This window comes from Eulemur rufifrons, chromosome 28 (genome assembly GCF_041146395.1).
Source record: "Eulemur rufifrons isolate Redbay chromosome 28, OSU_ERuf_1, whole genome shotgun sequence".
NCBI lineage: Eukaryota > Metazoa > Chordata > Mammalia > Primates > Lemuridae > Eulemur > Eulemur rufifrons.
In genome coordinates, this window is record NC_091010.1 from 14581898 (window position 1) to 14601937 (window position 20040).

Below are 20040 nucleotides of genomic sequence, written 5' to 3' on the forward strand. Positions count from 1 at the left end.
GGGTATAAATTGCCACAACCTCTTTGAAGGATATGTTTATATTATTTATGATAATTTTAAGTGTTCTTTGATCTATAAACTGTATGTATGTATAAAGATTCCAAAGGCCGGGTGCGGTGGCTCACGCCTGTAATCCTAGCACTCTGGGAGGCCGAGGTGGGCGGATCGTTTGAGCTCAGGAGTTCGAGACCAGCCTGAGCAAGAGCGAGACCCCACCTCTACTAAAAATAGAAAGAAATTATATGGACAGCTAAAAATATATATAGAAAAAATTAGCCGGGCATGGTGGCGCATGCCTGTAGTCCCAGTTACTCGGGAGGCTGAGACAGGAGGATCGCTTGAGCTCAGGAGTTTGAGGTTGCTGTGAGCTAGGCTGACGCCACGGCACTCACCCTAGCCTGGGCAACAGAGTGAGACTCTGTCTCAAAAAAAAAAAAAAAAAAAAAAAAAAGATTCCATATTACCTGTAAATGCAAAAAACTAGATATTTATTCTAGAAATTAGGTAGTAGCTATACAATGGAAAGTTATGTAACCTTTAATAGGAAGTAGGCTGTTGGTACTGGTTGTTACCCCAGTTAGGGTTGGTTGCAGAAATATACATTTTACTAAAAGGGTTTGTGGGTGAAGTGTTTGTGTTTTGTGTGTGCAGAAGGAAGTTCTGAAGTGCATAACTGTATATTTCACAAGGTAAATGATTAGTAAGTGTTTGTTGCATTATGTTTATGAAATTAGATTGACAACATTTGGAATTTAGCACAAACTATTCAGTATTACTTTGGGTTATGTTTTATTTTCTCACTTATATTGTAAACTCAGAAAATAGAAGACATGGACTGTGGTATGCTCCGTTATTTTATCCAGAGTGCTTAGCATAGTGCATTGAATGCTGTACAATCAGTATTTTGTGAATGCAAAACAGAATTGTTTTTTAAACAATTTAAAAACAAATTTACAATGAATTAGTTGTTTTACCCTTTCACAACCTGTTCACGTGTTATCTTTAATGAGCTCTGTTGTAGCCCTCTGTAGTAGATAGTTATAACAATCATTACTTTATTCACATGTTACAGAAGGGTGAGCTGAGCCCAAGTAAATAAGTGCCCTGTCTAAAGCAGGGGTTGGGAAACTATGAGCTGTGGGCCAAATCTGTCACACCACTTGTTTTTTATGGCTTGGAAGCTAAGAAAGGTTTTTATATATTTTAATTTTGGGGGAAAAGAGAAGACATGTGAATGTTATATGGAATTCAAATTTTGGTGTCCATAGTTAAAGTTTATCAGAAGACTCATGCTATTCCTTTATGTATTGTCTATGGTAGCTTTCTCACCACTATGACAGAGTTGAGTAATTACAACAGAGATTGGATTTGGCATTCTCATTGCTTCACATAGCTGCTTGGCACAGTACACATCTCGGTGATGCAGTTGTAATTCAACAGTGTTTTGAGTGCTACATGTGTTGCCATGACATAACACTGTATTTTTTTTTTTTTTTGGTAGTAGTGCATACCTATCACGTTAAAACAAGAAAAAGAGAGAATCTCATGGTTTTAAGGGACAATGGACCATGGATTGTTTTATCCAATGAGATGGTGAAGCATTGGGCTTCTTACTCTCTACAAAAAGAAGAGAAGCCTGGCTACATAGCGAGACTCTGACTATAAAATATAAAAAAAATTAGCTGGTCATGATGGCATTCACCTGTAGTCCTAGCTATTCAGGAGGCTGAGACAGGAGGATCACTTGAGCCCAGGAGTTCAAGGTTGCAGTGAGCTGTGATCTCGCCACTGCATTCTAGCCGAGTGAGACCCCATCTCAGAAAAAAAAAAAAAAAAAAGAATATACATCACCAGGCTAAGCATTTAGAGTATTCCAAATTCACAGGAAAGCAATTTCATAAAAATTAGAAAATATAAATAATATCACAGTAGAATTTTCCACACGTACACACACAGTGAAAATCAGGCTGTACTCAAAAGTAAGATTTCAAGTGGCTCATTTATTAGCAAAGCAAGGAGAGCCATTTACTAATGGTAAGTTAATTAAACTGTGTTTTATGAAATTGCTCAGAAAAAATAAAATTTTTTAAGACTATTAGCCTTTTGGTAATAATAGTAGCTTTAAGAATTGAGGACTTTTGCCAGGTATGGTGGTGTATACCTGTAGTCCCAACTGTTTGGGAGGCTGAGGGGCTAGTATCACTTGAGCCCAGGAGTTCACATCCATCCTGGGCAACATAGCAAGATCCTGTCTCTAAAATAAGAAAACTTAAAAGAATCAAGGGTACTGAATGTGACATCATAGTCAATTAAGGAAGATAATGATTTCAAGTGGTTTTACTTGGCTCTGATGAGTCAACAGATGTTAATACTGATCAGTTGTTTATTCAAGGAGTCAATGCTTAGTTTAAGTGGAGAATTAGCCTTCATGGAACATCTTTAGACAAGATTATTTTCAGAGAATTTGAGAAAACACTAATTTCAGTATAATCTGAAGTGGAATCTGATAAGATGTATTATATTTGATAGTGGTAGAAATATGTGTAGAGCAAAAAAAGGGTAAATTGGAGAAATTTACAAAGTTTGTGAAAGTGTAAGGTTTTAAAGTCATTGTATTATTTGTCAGGTATTTGTGGAAAATATTTGAATGTGTCATTTATTATTGATCCAGTAGTATCAACAGTGAATTTCACTTGCTCTTATAAAGAGACAATTCCATAAGTTTTTGTCAGAAATTTAAGCTGAATATTTGACTTGCCCCACCATCCATTAGTTTGATTACTGCAATTTTTGAGCTCATGGTCAAGAATCAAATTTTGCTAAGCAAGAAGAAGCTCCCTTAGCTACTGAACATAGAATAGTTTTGAAAATTAGCTTTTGCTGCAGATTTTGTATTGTTTCTTAATGATATTGATATTATTTTCTTGTTGTGTTAGGTATAACAGTGCTTATATGTAAAACTTGTACTATAGTAAAGTTACTTGACAGCAAGTAATGTAGTTTGAATCCCAAGTAATGTCAAACTGCTTTATATATGTCCCATCATGTCAGAAGTTAAAACTAGAAGTGATATCTCCATTCCCACACACATTTGTAGCAGATATATTTTCTCGGCTCAATTATAGATCGTTTTAGCAGTAATTTTTAGACCTTGATGCAAGGGCAAAGATGTCTTCCTTATTTCAAAATCTAGCAGTGCAGTCAAGGAGCTTCCACCTAATCTTGAATTGGAAGTGGTTAATCTGCAATGTAGTGACTGCTAAAGGGGAAATATCAAGGCAGCACTCTAATGGAATTCTATAAATGCCTTCTAAGTTATGAATATGCTCAATTAAAATCATATGCTTATGGATTGATATCAGTATTTGGCAGTATCTATCTGTGTGAAAAGATATTTTCAGAGTTGAAATATGTAAAATCATTGTAGATCAGTGTTAACAGATGAATATTTGCAATCAATTCAGTAACTTTGCACACCAATTAAGTTAAATATTATTCCCCTAAAAGAATTATATTCTTCTCATTAGTAGACCTGAATAACAAAAAAAAATTTATTTAGTTATTTTAATATTCTAAATTTCATCAGTAAAATTTGGGAGGGGGATACTTTTTCTTTTATAAGTAACTAAATAATGTCCTTGGGTTTTTTTTCTCATTACCCACAAAGCCTAAAATATTTATTACCTGGCCTTTTAGAGAAAGGGCTTTCGGACCCCCTCCCCTCCTAAAAGAATAATAGTGTATCTAATTAGAAACCAGTTTAGTTATGCCTTGAGTTGATTGTCATTTATTAGCTTTTTTGTTTTTTTTTTTTGGAGACAGGGTCTCCTTCTGTCACCCAAGCTGGAGTGCCATGGCACGAACATGATCATAGCTCACTGCAACCTCAAACTCCTGGGCTCAAACGATCCTCCTGCCTCAGCCCCTAGAGTAGCTGGGACTACTGGCATGCTCCACCACACCCGGCTAATTTTCCTATCTTTTGTAGAGACCAGGTCTAGCTCTTGCTCAGGCTTGTCTTGAACTCCTGACCTCAAGCAATGCTCCCACCTGGGCTCCCAAAGTGCTAGGATTACAGGCAAGAGCCAAGGCTCCTGGTCCCCATATTAGCATTTTAGAGTTTTTGCATTTCCAAAATACTAAAAATGGTCAAATTTGGTTAAGTTTATTGCTTCCATAACAAAATTTAAATCTTTGAAATGTTGGGAAAGAGATTTACCTGCAAATTATATGTCTATAAGAGACTATATTTTGTAGAGTATCCTCTAACACTTTTCTCCTGTAGTAGCTGATTAACTTTAGAGAATACAGGGCTTCACATTTTTTACCTTTTTGTTTGTTTTGCATTCAAATGGATTGTTGATGATTTCCTAAATGTGTTTTACTTTTGAAATCCAGTTTGTGCTTTATATTCCACATTGTATTGAGTCTAGCGTTGGTGGTTATTTCAAAAAAACATGAAGACTTCCTTCAAATCAATAAGCTTCGCAGGCAGTTTTAGTTTAAATTCTGTGGGAAATATGAATTTTAGGATCTTATGTACCATGCCTTGATATATTTTTTCATATTGTATATTTGGCAAGTAATATTTTTATGAAACAAACTTTTGCATTAATATTATCTTGATGCATAAGAAAGATGCCTCTTCAGCTTTATGTGTTTTTTTAAAACATAATTAACCTATTTATTCCTTACAACAGCCTTCTGAGAGTTGTTTATTATCCCATGGTAACTTACATCTGGGGACATCTTTCTCGAAAGAATATTTGTAATCTGTTCAGAAGTCATGAGGCATAATAATGAAATGATCACCTGTGAACATATTACCTGGTATTTTTCAGTTAGCAGTTCCAAAAGGATTACTGACATTTACCTTCTGGTTGCTAACATCTCAGTAAAAACACTATATTCTCATGATTATTTTATAATTGAGCCCAACTCTTTATTTTTAAAGCGTCCTTTTATGGAGTATTTTTGTCTCTTGGCACTTTGCTTCTGAATTATAGTTGCCCCCCCTTAAAAAAAAAAAAAAGCTTGTTTATATTCAGTGGGATTAGAAACACACTTCCAGTTTTAGAGCTGATTTATTATCTACCCTTCAGGCTATTCTTTAATATGGAGCTCTTAAGAATGAATATCTTAAGATATTCCCCAGATGTTTTAAACTTCGGCAAACTTGTGGTTTTCTTTATTGGAATCTTTGTTTGTAGTATTTGGAAGATGAAAGAAAATATCTCCTCAGTATCTAAACACTTTTCATATTGGTTTTAATGTCTTTTCCTGGAAAGGCATGTGTAAGATAAAACTTCTACACTGATCAGTTTTCAAAATCCTTGCTTTTAAAAGGTAATATCAAAATGAGAATTGCATTAACAGTGATGTTAAAATAATATTGTGTGTTGTATATACTTTGAAATTAATATTTGTTTTATATAGCTGTAACATTTGGATAATTGCTTAATGGGATATTTAATAGATTTTGTTCTTCATTACTTAGTACAGTGGGGATTGAGTGAGAATGCTTTTTATCAAGTGTTTTCCAAAATATTGGAAAGTTTAAATTTAAAATTTTAAAGATGTCAGTCATTTAGTTCTATGTTAAAATGGTAACCTAATTGAAAATTCTTTGCAAAATAAGTTATTCCTCCACAATTACAAAAATAGTTGGGAACGTTTGTTGAGTGCTTACTATGTTTAAGGTAAATGAAACCAAAGAGTAAAGTAGTGCACTACACACACACACTTAGGGGGAGCAGGTAGGAATACCTTATTTGATCTTAGTTGTTTAGAAATAAGTTTGATTTTTTTTTTTAAGCAAGTAACACCAAATCTGTGTTAGTCTAAAATTTATGTCTTCTAGTTAAATGTCTCTCCAAAAACAATGTGTTCCACATCCTTGTTCTTCTGAATTCTTTTAACCTCTCTTGGATACAGAAATCCAAGGATGCCCAAGTCTTTGATATAAAATAGTTTAGTATTTTGCATGCAGCCTATGTACATCCTCCCATATACTTGAAATCATTTGTAGATTACTTTAATACCTAATACAGTGTAAATGCTATCTAAATAGTTGTTATACTGTATTGTTTAGGGAATAATGACAAGGGAAAATCTCTGTATATGTTCCTTACATTTGCAATATTTTCCCCCCAAATATTTTCAATCTGTAGTTGGTTAAATCCATGAATGTGGAACCCACAGATGTAGAAGTCCGGCTATACTTGTGCCATGTCATACAATTAGATGAACAGGAAATTAAAGCCAAGTCTGTCTGACACAAGAGCCTTTGCTTTTAACCACTGAGGAAGGCTGCCTACCCTGACTAGTGATATGAAATTATATATCGATATTAAATTGGTCTTGTATGTCCTGAGTAAGGAATTAGGCCATGTTAGATACTCCTTTTTTCCTTCTTGAAATTTCACTGTCTCTTGGCTCTTTTTCTGGCAAGTAGGTGACTGCTTTTCTGCCTCTTTGCTGGTATCTTCTCCTCTTTCCTCTTGGTATTCCTGCCCGGGTTCTTCTGTGTCTGGGCATGGGTTGTTTTTTGTTTGTTTCTTTGTTTATCCCACTTGGGGTTTCTGAGCTTCTTGAATCTGTAGGAGTATGTCTTTAGTCAAATTTGGGAATTCATCTAGTGAGTTTTAAATTTTTAGTTATTGAATTTTTAAATTCCAAATTTTTATTTGGTCTCCTTTTTATCTTTTATTTCTCTGCAGAGTCTTTCATTATTTTCTAGATGTTTCAAGATTCTTAGTATTTTGTGGTTTCGTGCGGCTCTCCTTTTCAGTTTTCTATGCAGAGAATTGCAGCTTAATTTTCTCAGCTCTGCCACATTCTTATGACTGTACCCATGTCTGGGGCTAAGTAGTAGGCAGATACAGAGGTAATAGTCTAATTTTAAACCTGTTTAATGAATTCTTAATTGACCTACCGAATTATTCAGTTCTAGGTGTTTATTTTGTCCTTTTTAAAAAGCAGTTTCAATTCTCTGGTGAAATTCTTCATTCTTTCATATAGGTTATACATCCCTTCCTTTGTTTCCTTGAAAACGTTAATCATAGTTATTTTGAAGCGTCTGAATTATTTCTGAATCTTTTTGTCTTGTCTTTTTTTTGTTTTTAGTCAAATTATTTTACCTCTTGGTATAACTTTCAGTTGTTTATTATTTACCAGACACTGTTTATATAAGAACTGTAGATCCTTCAAATTGTATCGTCTACCAGAGTGTTGATCCTTTGCTTTATGAAGCTGATGTGGAGTGAGGGGAGGGCTGACCACCTTAATAAAATCAAGGATTAAGCTAGGACAAAGTTGATTTTCATTTTTTATAGTTTGCCTCTATTTCCAGGGCCTGAATCTCTATTACTTTTAATTGAGACCAGTTGGTTTTTGTCTCATCTGCTCTGAAACAGTCCACCAGAAGGAGGCCACCAAACTGGCAGAGGTTTCCAGCTTAATTCGAGGTTTGCAGCTTAATTCTTTATCCTTCTGCCTTCAAAATTTGGCATTTATTTCAAAGAGGAAACTGACCTTTTGTTTGAGGCTTTCAGTTTCCAGTGTTACTACTTCACCCTTACGTAACTGTTAAAATCTCTACTGTTTTTCCCTTTTACCCTCCAGCCCATCCCTGTCTTATGCTGAGCCCAAAGTCTGAATTTTCAGGTTCTAGATATAACCAAGATGGGTATATGCTGTCCCGTATACCCCAGAGGAAAGTGCCTATGGATCCTTGGATTTTTATCCTCCACTCCTCCTAGGGCTTTCATTTCTTGCCCTATTATATTTTTACTTCCCCTTTTCTTCTCCTATCTTTTGTTTTGTAAGCTTTGCCAGATTTGGAGTATGTTCTGTTTTTGAGACTATTTTGGTTAACCTTCTTAACTTACCGTTCAGTTTCAGAATTCAGCAAATGTGTTTTGGGGCAAACGAGCTGTGTGTTTGAGGTTTGAGAAATATCAAATTTGTCTATCTTCATGCTACTGGCTGCAAATGTCGGCAGGTGAGACAAAAAGCTGCCAGTTCTGGCTTGCCCTTTCTAAACAGTTCTCACCTCTCTGGAAATTTATCCACTTTGTCCTCGTTGCTTCCATAGCTCTTTGGCATCATTAACAATATGACTTATGGTTTATATGGCTTTTCTAGGTGTTGTCAGTAGGAATGTTGGCTGTGATGCACCATATGCTACTCAGAATCGGAAGTTCCATATGTTATGTTTTGATAAGGGATTTAAATGTTTGAGTGTTTCTGATGAGTGCTATTTTTTAAAGTTTGGTAGAGAGAAATGATTAGTTATTGCTTGACTACTTTCTCCTCTCCATATTTGTTACATATGTTTCTAGAATTTTTCTGTGATCAGAGAAACTCAGGCCCAGTTAAAAACCATGAACTCTCTGATAGAAATACCAGCTGAAAGCAAACCAGTAAGTGGGGGGCATAAGTTATGTTTTAGAACTGCTTGTGATGACACTCTGGGTTTACCAGGAGACTACCTATCTCATTGTGAGAACCACTGTCTTGCAATATTTTTCTTTTCCTTATGTATGGCTTTTTGTTATGTGGTTTAAAACTAAATGTCAAACAATTTGCTATTTAATTAAAGTTATAAATTGGTTTAGTGAAATTTTGTTGTGTTTTTATAATGATAGAATCCTAATGTATCTATACATAGCATACATCTAAATTTAGGAATAATTCATTTTATTTTGATCATCTATTCTTATATGCAAAGTGCTTTTCAATGGCATATTTGATTATGTCAAGTGCAAAAAATTTCATCTTCAGAGTTATAAATGGGAATAATTAAACTTTAAACATTTTAGAATTGAATAAGGGCTTATCTAAGCAAGACATACTTAAAACTGCTTTCTTATCAAAGAAAATAAAATTAGAGGTTAGAGAAATACCTTTAAATTACAATCCTTATGAACTAATAACTTAACCTTAGTTTTGAATGACTGTTACTTTTCCCATCTTTTAAAAATATGCTTAAATATAAACACATGTGGGAAATGTTCTTTTGGCTTTTATCAAACTGACATTTAAGTGAATTTTTTCAACCTCACCAAACATTTGTGGTAAAAGATTTCAGAGCTTTGAATCTTACATTTTGCCTATGGATTTTCCCCCCTGTGTTATTCTATTAACATTTGGTCTTAATAAGTATAGCCTGTTTAGAATTACTTATGTTTTTCATTTATTATTTGTTTAGATGAGAAGTTTAGGAAAGAACTTCTTCAGAAATCCTACTTCGTAGTTATAAATGCTTTCTTAAGGAAGTTACTTTTTGGAGTTTTACTGTAAAGATTTTAATCAAGTGTCTTATATTTCATATGTCTATCTGTATGAAATATATAAAAATTGTTGATGTTGTTTCTATGCTATGGTGATGTGAGCGCAATGTGAGGTTTTCTTTCTTCTTCTGATATAATGCTATGCGTTCTCTTCCCCCCTCCCACCCTGAGTTGTAATGACACAGTGGCTTTAGTTTCTGTGAAAATGGAAAGCAATTGCCCTTACATAGAAGTTGTGAAGTGTAGTTCTGTGGACATTTTCCTGTTCCAAATTCTTCTTATATCTTATTTATTAGTGATTTTATTCATATAAGAATAATTGGCACTACATTAAAGGGTTTGTTTAATCCTGAAATCTTTTTTTATTTCAAGGAGTATTTGCTTCATGTCAGATAAATAGAAAAATGACACATTAAAAATTAAACATCTATTTCTATGCCTTTATTTCTTCTCTCCCTTCTCTCCCTTTTATCTTCCCTTTTGTCTTGTTTATTTTTTCTTTTATTTTTCTAGCTTTTTAGGACGCATTTTCTGGTTGCATCCTAAAAATAATTAAGCTACAACTGCCTTTTATTTAAAAGTAATTCATGTAGTTTCAAGATACAAGGTGTTTTATTCTAAATGTTCTTTATTTTATTTGGTGTTAATGTATCCTTAATTACTGGGTGGATCTTCAGTCCTGAGTCTGCCACTTATTCCATCAAAAGCCACTTAAACTGGGCTTTGGAGGATAATGAATCTCAATTTTCTCATCCTTCTCAAAACAAGGGACACAAATACAATCACATAATCTGTAACCTCAGAATTGCTAAGAGATAGAACATACTAAAAATTCAAATTTCCCATAAATAGAGTCATATTTCAGTATTCTTACTGCTTCTTTAACTCTGTACATTTGGAGAACAGAGGTGGGGGAAGGCCTAAGAGGAGATTAAAAAAAAGGAGAGGGGCATGGAAAATGTAGATCAAGAACAGACACCATCACTCCTGAGAAGGAGAAGTCCACCAAAGGTCCCAGACCTGTGTTTTGGATGGTGGGCAGGATCAGGCAGGCCTTCTTCCTAGCGCACCATCCCCAGTCTATTCCAGTTAGGAGCTTGTCCAGTAGAGAGCACTGAGCCCTGTCCTGGACCTCAGAGCCAAGAATCTCACTATGGGAAAAGAGAGATATATAATAGAAAGGGAGAAGAAAAGGAGTGGGCGAAGACAAAGGCATTGGGTTGCATTATATTAGAATTAGACATATCCACACAAACCCATGTGTTCAAATGATTTCATAGATATAAACTTCATCTTCTTAAGGAGTTCCCAATGAGGCATTATAAGTGATAAAAGTGCATGATATATGCAGCCAACTCCAAAAGGATTTGGAAAAACTAAATATTTATCTGTGTATCTATAGAGAAAAGAATAAAAGATGTATAAAATGTTAAAAATTGGTGAGTCTTGGTAAAAGGTGTTTAGGTGTTAATTGTATTATTCCTTCAGCATTTCCACAAGATTGAAAGTATTTCAAAATCCGAAGTTTAAAAAATGAGTTACTAGAACTATTAAGTTTGTATCTTTACTTAGAAAATTAAAATAATAGTATTAGTCTTATCTCAAAGGATTATTTTGAGCTGCTTATGTGTCTCTGTGTGTCCATATGTATGTCTTTTCTCTGTGTGTAGGTAGGTAGGTAAACACATACGTATGTACATACATAACAAGGGTGGATGGATGGATAGAGATGGTCTTTTGGAATTTCCTTGATTGGTTCCCTAGGTAGTATATATATTCTTCAAGAAGTCAGGTTTACTAAGGTATGTTGAAGTATAATTTACATGCAATAAAATTTACCCTTTTTATGTATAAAATTCTGTGCGTTTCGACAGACATATACAGTTGTGTAACCATTATCAAAACAGAAAATTTCCATTGCTCCTAAGACTCATACTTCGTAGTTAGTTTCTCTTCTCTACTCCAGGCCCCTGGCAGCCAATACTCTGATTTCTGTCCCTATAGTTTTGTCTTATTCAGAATGTAAGATAAATGGAATCATATCATTTGTAGTAGCCCTTTTATGTTTGGTTTCTTTAACATACATAGCATAATGCTGTTGAGATTCATCCATGTTGTTGAAGGTGTTTGTTGTTTATTTCTTTTTATTCCTTAGTAGTAGTATTCCTTGTAAGGATGTACGACAATTGGCTTATTTATTTAACTGATAGAGACATTTGGGTTGTTTCAAGTGTTTGGAGATAATTAATAAGGCTGTTACAGACATTCATATACCTGAATTGTCTAATAAATATATATTTAATTTTCAAAGAAATTGCCAAATTGTTTTCCAAAGGAGCTGTATCATTATGCATCTCCATCAGCAGTGTACGAGAGTTTCAGTTGTTCCACTGCCTTGTCAGCAATTAGTATTGTCAGTACAGTACTTGGTATTGTAAGCTTTTTTTTTTTTTTTTAATCCATTGTAATGTATCTCTTTGTGTTTTATTTTGGCTTTCTCTTGTGACTGAAAATACTGAGATTTATGCTTATTTGCTATCTATATTTCTTTCTTTCTTTCTTTTTTTTTTTTGGAGACAAGGTCTTGCTTTGTTGCCTGGGCTAGAGTGCAGTGGCGTTCATAGCTCACTGCAATCTCAAACTCCTGGGCTCAAGCAATCTTCCTACCTCAGCCTCCTTAATAGTTGGGACTTAAAGCACACGCCACCATGCCCGGTTAAATTTTCTATTTTCTTTAGAGACAGGGTCTCGCTCTCGTCAGGCTGGTCTTGAACTCCTGGCCTTAAGCAATCCTTTCACCATAACCTTCCAAAATGGAAGGATTACAGGCATGAGCCACCACATCAGGCCTTGCTGTCTATATTTCTTTGGGTAAAATTCGTATTAATCGTTTTACCCTATTTTTTTATTGGATTGCATTCTCATTATTGAGTTTTGAGAGTTCTTTATATATTCTGGGTAGTATATCTTTTTCAAAGTCAACATTTATAGCAAAAATTAAAAAGTCTATAGTAATAGGTATATTTTTGAAATATAATAGTTGATCAATCATGTTTAAATCAGAAATTAGGAATAAATCTTTAGTACCACTAGTTAATAGACTCTTACCATGACATATTTAGGCTAAGCATAGATTGTCAGACTTAATTTTATGTAATATGAAAAATCTCATACCGTAGTCAGTCAGTTTTTTAAGGAATGTCAGAAAATCTGAAGTTTATATTTTTTAAATTTTCTACTAAATTTCTCACATTTATATTTAATAGTTATGATATTAGCCTCTCCCAACAAACATTGTTCTCCTTTTCACATACTTGATTTTATTTATTTTTGTGTGCTGAATATTCATTATTCTTGAGGGCTAAATTTTCTGTTAAGTTATATAGGCATATCACAACAGATACATTGTTTTAGTCTGTTATGTTTCTGTATCCCACTTATTAAAAATCATTAAAATCATTTATTGTTTTTTCTTTGCTCTAACTTTATAATGTGGAAACTAGTTGGAAATCTTATGAAATGACCAGTATATTTTAATGACAACCAACAAAATCTAGCTAATCTCTCTTCAGTGTAACATCATAATTCTCTTCCTTTAAATTGTTCAGTTCATGAACTTTCCATAACCTATCTGTCCATGTTGTAGTTAGTATAATAATTATTGCTTTTGAAAAGGTGAATCTCTCTGTAATATACCATCCCACATTTATTTCCAGTAATACTTGTGCCTTGATTTCAATGCCAAAAGGGCTTTTATTGTAAATGATGGATTGTGTTAGCTTGCCTGTATTTACTTTGGTCATTTAGTCACTGCCCAGCTGTTCCACAATTAAAAGCTCTTTGCTGCTGCCAATAGCAAGCTTATGATGATCAGCATTATTTTTATTTTTACCAGAAGTTAGTGCTGTCTTTGTTTTAGTAGACTTTAAATTTCTACATTGGATCATTTCATTTGATGATACCTTTTCTTGTATACAGTACCACTCTAAAGTGGTATAATATCTCAAAAGTTTTAATTAATACTAAACAAAGATCAAAAGACTAGTATTTAGTCACAGCTTTTCCTACCACATTATTTATTCATTATTCTTTGAAAGCTTCTCCACTTCCTTGTGTTGTGCTTTTCTGCTCAAAAACAAAGCGGATATATAGCTATCATGTTAATTATCTAGCAGTTATCAGTTGTTTATGAAGTATTTCATGATACGTGATATGAGAGTGGAAAGAAAGTGTTACTTAGAATTTAAATTCTATGCACTGTCAGAACAGGTATTAAAATTTTGTTGAAGGTATGATATTGTTTTTCCTTTTGTCCATAAAGTTAGTCCTCAAGAAATTCTAAATTACATTCCTGTGACATTAATTTTTATTTAAAAAGTGTTCTTAAATAAAAATGTTTTTGTTATTAAAAAAATATAAGTACATGATCAAATTGTAGAAAACATAAGGAAAAGGCTTATATAATAAAAGGCTGTTTGTATGCCAATATATTTCCTCTCTGGTCATTTTCTATTAATTTTTAAAGAAAAAATACTGATCACATTGAATGAATTTTTATATTCTGATAATTTCATTGAACAGTAAATACAAGGACATCCCATATTCAGCTTTCATAAGCTGCACATGTACATTTTTTGTTATTTTTACTTTATCTTAATTTGCTTCTCTTATTTTTAATGTCATTTTCATATATTTGTTTAATGCATTTATTCATATCTTTATAAGCTATCATTACTTATAATGCAACGTATAATTATAATATACAAGTTTAATTTTTCCCAATGATAATTATCATTATTTACTTAATTTCCTTTGTTTTTGGTTGTTTATATTGTTTTTAGTTTTATTTTATCACATATTATGGTAGGATGAGCAGCTTTTCATGTAGCACATTTTTATGATTTGGATTACTTCCCTAGGATAAAGTCCCCAAAATGGAATTTTATGATAACAGAGGATGAACATTTTTGTGACTCTTGATACATATTGCCAAATTATTTTCCAGTAGTTTCGTCACTAACACTGTATGGTTATGTTATCTTTTTCATGTCTCTAGTAATGCTGAATGTTATAATTTATACACTAAATTAATTTAATGTGCAGAAATCTGTATTGGATTAGTAGTAAGACAGGTTGATTACTTTTCAACATTTATCTTTTTTTTTTTTTTTTTTTGAGACATTCTTGCTCTGTCTGGAGTGCAGTGGTGTCATTATAGCTCACTGCAACCTCAAACTCCTGGGCTCAAGCGATCCTCCTTCCTCAGCCTCCCAGGTAGCTGGAACTACAGGCGCACACCACCAGGCTTGACTAATTTTTTCTATTTTTAGTAGTAACAGGGTCTTGCTTTTGCTTAGGCTGGTCTCGAACTCCTGAGCTCAAGCCATCTTTCCGCCTTAGCCTCCCAGAGTGCTAGGATTATAGGCGTGAGCCACTGCGACTGGCCTCATTTTTTCTTTTGCTCGTTGTTTATTTGTTCATTTATCTGAGCCTTAGTATTTTTGTTTCTCTTTTGTATGAGCACTTTATTTTTGGTAAAAGGAACAGCCCTTTCCCTATTTAACATTTCTTTTCCTTTCTATTTTACTTGAAGGTTTTATTTGTCTGGTTTTACTTTTAGATAGAAAAGCTATAATTTTTGTTTTTTGAGACAAGGTCTCACTATATTGTCCAGGCTGGCCTGAAACTCATGGGCTCAAGTGATCCTCCTTCCTCAGCCTCCGTAGCAGCAGGCACACGGGTGTGCACCACCACACTGGGCAATTCCGTTTTACATACAGCTTCCAAAGTGATCTTTTTCAGCGCAGATTTTTCATATAATCAAATTTGTTCTTATTCTTTATGTTTGCTTCTGTCAATGGGAAACTATTATCCAGGAGTTTGATAAGTATTGAATTCAGGTTCTCTCTTGCATTTTATTTACATAACATTCCTTTGGAATTTTTTTAACATCATAATTGCTATGTATTAATACTTTATTAATTTGGGCTTTGGAAATAGGTTGTTAATAGGAAAATCGATCAGACACTGTCCTTTAATTCTGTCAGTCTTCTGATTGACGTGTTTGTATGCCCACTCCGTTCAAAGAAAGAAGCTCAACCAAAAGGAAAAAGTAAGAATCAGGAGAAAGAAAGAATCAATCTGTAAAATACTAAAATGCTTCACTCCTTATAGAAAGTCACTTAAGGATAATATGCAGACATTTCCTGTAAAATATAAAGATATCATAAACTCTTTTATCCCTAAACAATTTAGAAAATAGTTAAGATTTATACATAATTATTTCCCCATATGATCTTAGTTTGAGGTTTGGTCATATTTTAGCCTGAACTTTTCCATTTCTTTCATTCGAGTTACATAGTCCTTTCTCTTTTCCAGGCATTTTCCAGTGGGTACATTGATAGTTTTTTATACAGACCAGGTAGACTATTCATGGATAAATAAAAAATTTTGTATCAGCAAGAAAAGTACACAGAGAAAACCAAGATATGACTTAGGTGCCCAATCCATGTAAGAAATTAAAGGAAACAAATCTTGTTACAGTACGATCAGTTCATTCCCTGAAGAGAAATGCTTCTTGTTTTGTTAGTCAGCTACTTAGGAGTCTCCTTTGATTCTTATGATTTTCTTTTCTGATGTATTTCCTTTCCTAACACCATCCAACTGGTCATCCAAACTAGAAACCTCAGAATAATCATCCCTCTTCCCCTTTTCCACTTCTAGTTATTTATCACATCCTGTGTCGTCAACTTCAGAATGATTCTTTGGTTTGGTCCTTTCTCTTTATCCCTTTAACTCAGTATTTTATCCTCTTTGGTATTCTAAAGGCAGGCAATCTGCCTATTTTTACCCTGTCCTCCAAACAGTGCTATCACAATAAAAAAAAATCTGCTTTTCACACTACTACTAAATAGATTTTAATAATTTCTGGTAAGCTTTGAAACAATGTCTGAACTTGTTAGACTGGCAGTTAACTTTGTCAGTTTCTACTACTTTGATTTTAACTTACATTTTAGTCTGTGTTTAACCTGTGTTTTTGACCATGTCATGTTTTTTGTTTTACCCTCTGCCCTGAATATTGTTTCTCCCTTAACTGTCAAATTTCAGTTCAAATGTTAAAGTTTCCCTACCTCCTTCTTTCAGAATCACATCTCTTGTGGTGTGCTTTTTATTCAGCTTCATTCTAAAAATAATTCTTTTTAAATAACTGTATGGAAGATTGCTGTGTTCTTCTTTTATTATAAAATGAAGTTGATTTTAATTTTTTAAATTACAAAACAATTTATATGCTTATTGCACAAATAATCAAAACAAATATATAAAAGGCACATATTGCTCCTGATTTGGAGATAACCACTGTTATTACTTTGGTTGTATTCTTCCAGGTTCTTTTCAGGAGAAATGTATATTGGGTAATTTTGTTTGCACAAGAAAGGGTATTGTACGTATGTTTTTGTAACTTAACATTTCTAAATTGACATGATATGGAATATTGTCAATATCAATAGACATAAATGTATAACATTTTTAAAAGTTTAATTCTTTAGTAAAAGCAACACATAAAACAGTAAATCAAGGTGAAAAATTAAACACTTCTTCTAAGACTTTTAGTTTTAGTTTGGACCTGCCCTGCCATTCATCAGAATTTATCAGACCAAAATTTAGAACAAATCTAAATTTTCCCATTACCAACAATTGTTATTTGTTTTCTAAGCATGTTGTGCTGGAAGTACTAGTCTCTGCACTAAGGCAAGAAAAGGGGAGGAAAAAAATTGGCATTATTCACAAGTGATGATTATGTATGGCAAGAACACAGATAATTCATTGGAATTAATTAGATATTAGAAACTTGGCTGGAAAAAATTGCTATGAAGAAGTATGTTTCTAAATATCAGCAGCAAATAAAAATTAACTTTAAAAATACCGCTTAAAATAGTTAAAATATAGAAAGTATGAATTAGTGGCCCTAATAAAAGATATGCAGGCTTTATGACAAACATTATGAAACTTTGTTGAGAGATATTTAAGGAAAACCTAAATAAATATAATGTAGTATATTACCGTGACTATGGATTAGATGATATAATATTGGAAAGATATCACTTTTCCCAGTATAGATATATAGAAGTAGTGCTGCAGCCCCCATCAAAATCCTGACAAGTTGTTTTTGGAGTTTGACAACTAGTTGTAAATTTATATGGAAATGCAAGGAATCAAGAATAGTCAAAACACTCATGAAAAAGAACGAGATGAGGACACTTATTCTTTCATTAAGACTTACAATACAGTGGTAATTAAGACACGGTAGAGTGTGTAGGGATAGATGTCCATATAAATGGGTCAGAATATACAGTCCAGAAATAGTTAAGTATATTTGTACGTGTTATAGGACAGGAAGGTTTAGAAATCACTTTAGTGTTCTTTTTCTTAACCTGAGTGGTGGTTACACAGGTGTTCACTTTTTAAAAATTGCAGAATTATTTTAAATTCCCTCAAGAAATTTGTAAAAAACAAAACTAAACAATACCAATAAAAATAACATCCCTCTGTACCTACTCCATAGAGATGCAAATAACAGTTAATGTTTTTAGTTTAACATTATAAATCTAAATAATATAGTTATGCCCTATTACTTGAATTAACAAATTTATACAATTTCTTTTGACTCTATTCTGGAAGATGAAGAATATAATGCCCTTATACTATTTTGCCTTTTTTCTTCCTTGTTTTATTTATTTGATATATTTTAACTCTTCTAACAATCTATCACTTTTAATAACATTTAAAACCTCTGTTTATGAAATTGATTATTAACATTAGAGATACTTACAGACTCTTCTCCATGAAAGGGAGAATTTTACATTTAGTAGTGTATAACAGACACTTTAATTTCTTTTTGGCTTCCTTCTTCAAAGTCATACACTTTTCTCATTTTTTAACTGCATGCCATTTTTCTTCTGGTTTTTTGTGGTTTTTTTTTGTTATTGTTGTCGGCATATTTTCTCAGTAGTTTTTATTTCTCACATAAGTTAAAGGACTAGGAAATATTGTTTTTCCTTATTATTAAGTTAATACTTTGAGTACTGCTAGCATAGAGAACACTACTCCATTATTTTTTAGCATCTTGTATTTTTTTAATAAATCTGGTGTTAGTCTGATTCTTATTTCTTTTTAGATAATCTGTTTTTTACTTTATAAGCTTTTAGGGTTTTCTCTTAATATTAGAGATATAATAATATGCGTCCAAGCATGGGTCCTAGGCCCTTAATCGCTAGTAAAGCTTCTTGGTGTATGGAAAAACCTGAAGATTATATGTTTCATCTTGTTTGAAAACTTTTTTTTCTATCATTTCTTTCTTACTCTTTATTATCTCTATTTTCCCTTTCTATATTTTCTGTTAAATAGATCCTGGGCTACATGATCAATTCTCCATGCCTTTTAGTTTTTCTTTCATATTTTCCATCTTCTATATTTTCTATATATTAATACTTTGGTATTTTTTAAAATTTCAACTTGCCTATTTTTGTCTTTTTTGGGGGAGGATTGGGGGCTAGAGTGCCATGGCGTCAGCCTAGCTCACAGCAACCTCAAACTCCTGTGCTCAAGCAATCCTCCTACCTCAGCCTCCTAAGTAGCTGGGACTATAGGCTTGCGCCACCACGCCCAGCTAATTTTTCCTATTTTTAGTAGAGACAGGGTCTCACTCTTACTCAGGGCTCAGGCTGGTCTTGAACTCCTGAGCTCAAGCAGTCCTCCTGCCTTGGCCTCCCAGAGTGCTAGGATTAAAAGTGTGAGCCACCACACCTGGCCTTGTTTTAGTTTTTATATGTGCATAGTTTTATTGCTCAGGTCATCCATCCAACACCTAGTGGTTTATTTTTTTTTTCCCTTTCAGTAGTGGTTAAGTTAATGCAAAGAAACTCTGTTATTCTCTAGTTGCTTCTTTTCATATAATTAGGCAGGTTTCCCTGTATTGTCTGTGTGTTAAAACTAGGCAGGATATTGATAATAGTGTGGAATTTCCTCAGAAAGTTAAACATTGGAGATAACACTTGACCTAGCAATTCTACTTCTACATACACACCCAAGAGAAATAAAAACGTTATGTCCACACAAAAAACTTTTATGTGAATTTTCATAGTAGGATTATTCATAATAGACAAGCAACCCAAATGTCCATTGACAGATGAATGCATAAACAAAATGTGGTATATTCATATAATGGAATATTATGTAGCCATGAAAAGCAATAAAGTACATGCTACAACATGAATGAACCTTGAAAATATGGTAAGTGAAAGAATTCAGTAACCAAATACCAATTGACCATTTTAAATAGGTGAATTTTATATTATGTGAATTATATATTAATAAAGCTGTTAGTCTCCTCTGCTCCAAAAAAAAAAAAAAAAAAAGGAAGAAAGGAAATGAAAAGACAGACAAAAAAAGAGACAGGTAGCTAGGAATCTATACAATTGCCCAAATAAGGAGGGCTTACTATGGATAGCTGGCACACTTAAACATTTTATTCCTTTGGATAAGGTGGAAATGGTTGGCAAATACAGTGTTCAAAGTAATTTCTCTCATTATTGTGTCTACTATCAGTGTCTTGTCAGTTCTACTACATTTGCTTTCTGTTAAACTAGAACTTGTTTTTTCTTAAAGTTGTGGTCTGCTTATGTTACCTTTCTTTCTTTACTTTGCAGTGCTTTTATATTTCTATTCATTTTTTATATATAAAACATTT

The 20040-nt window shown here is 33.2% G+C and overlaps 1 protein-coding gene across 6 annotated transcripts in view; it reads left to right on the top strand.

Moving 5' to 3' along the window:
- Positions 1-20040, top strand: part of ADK (adenosine kinase) — a 519965-nt gene that overhangs the window by 143031 nt on the left and 356894 nt on the right. The gene's annotated exons all lie outside the window — the stretch shown is intronic.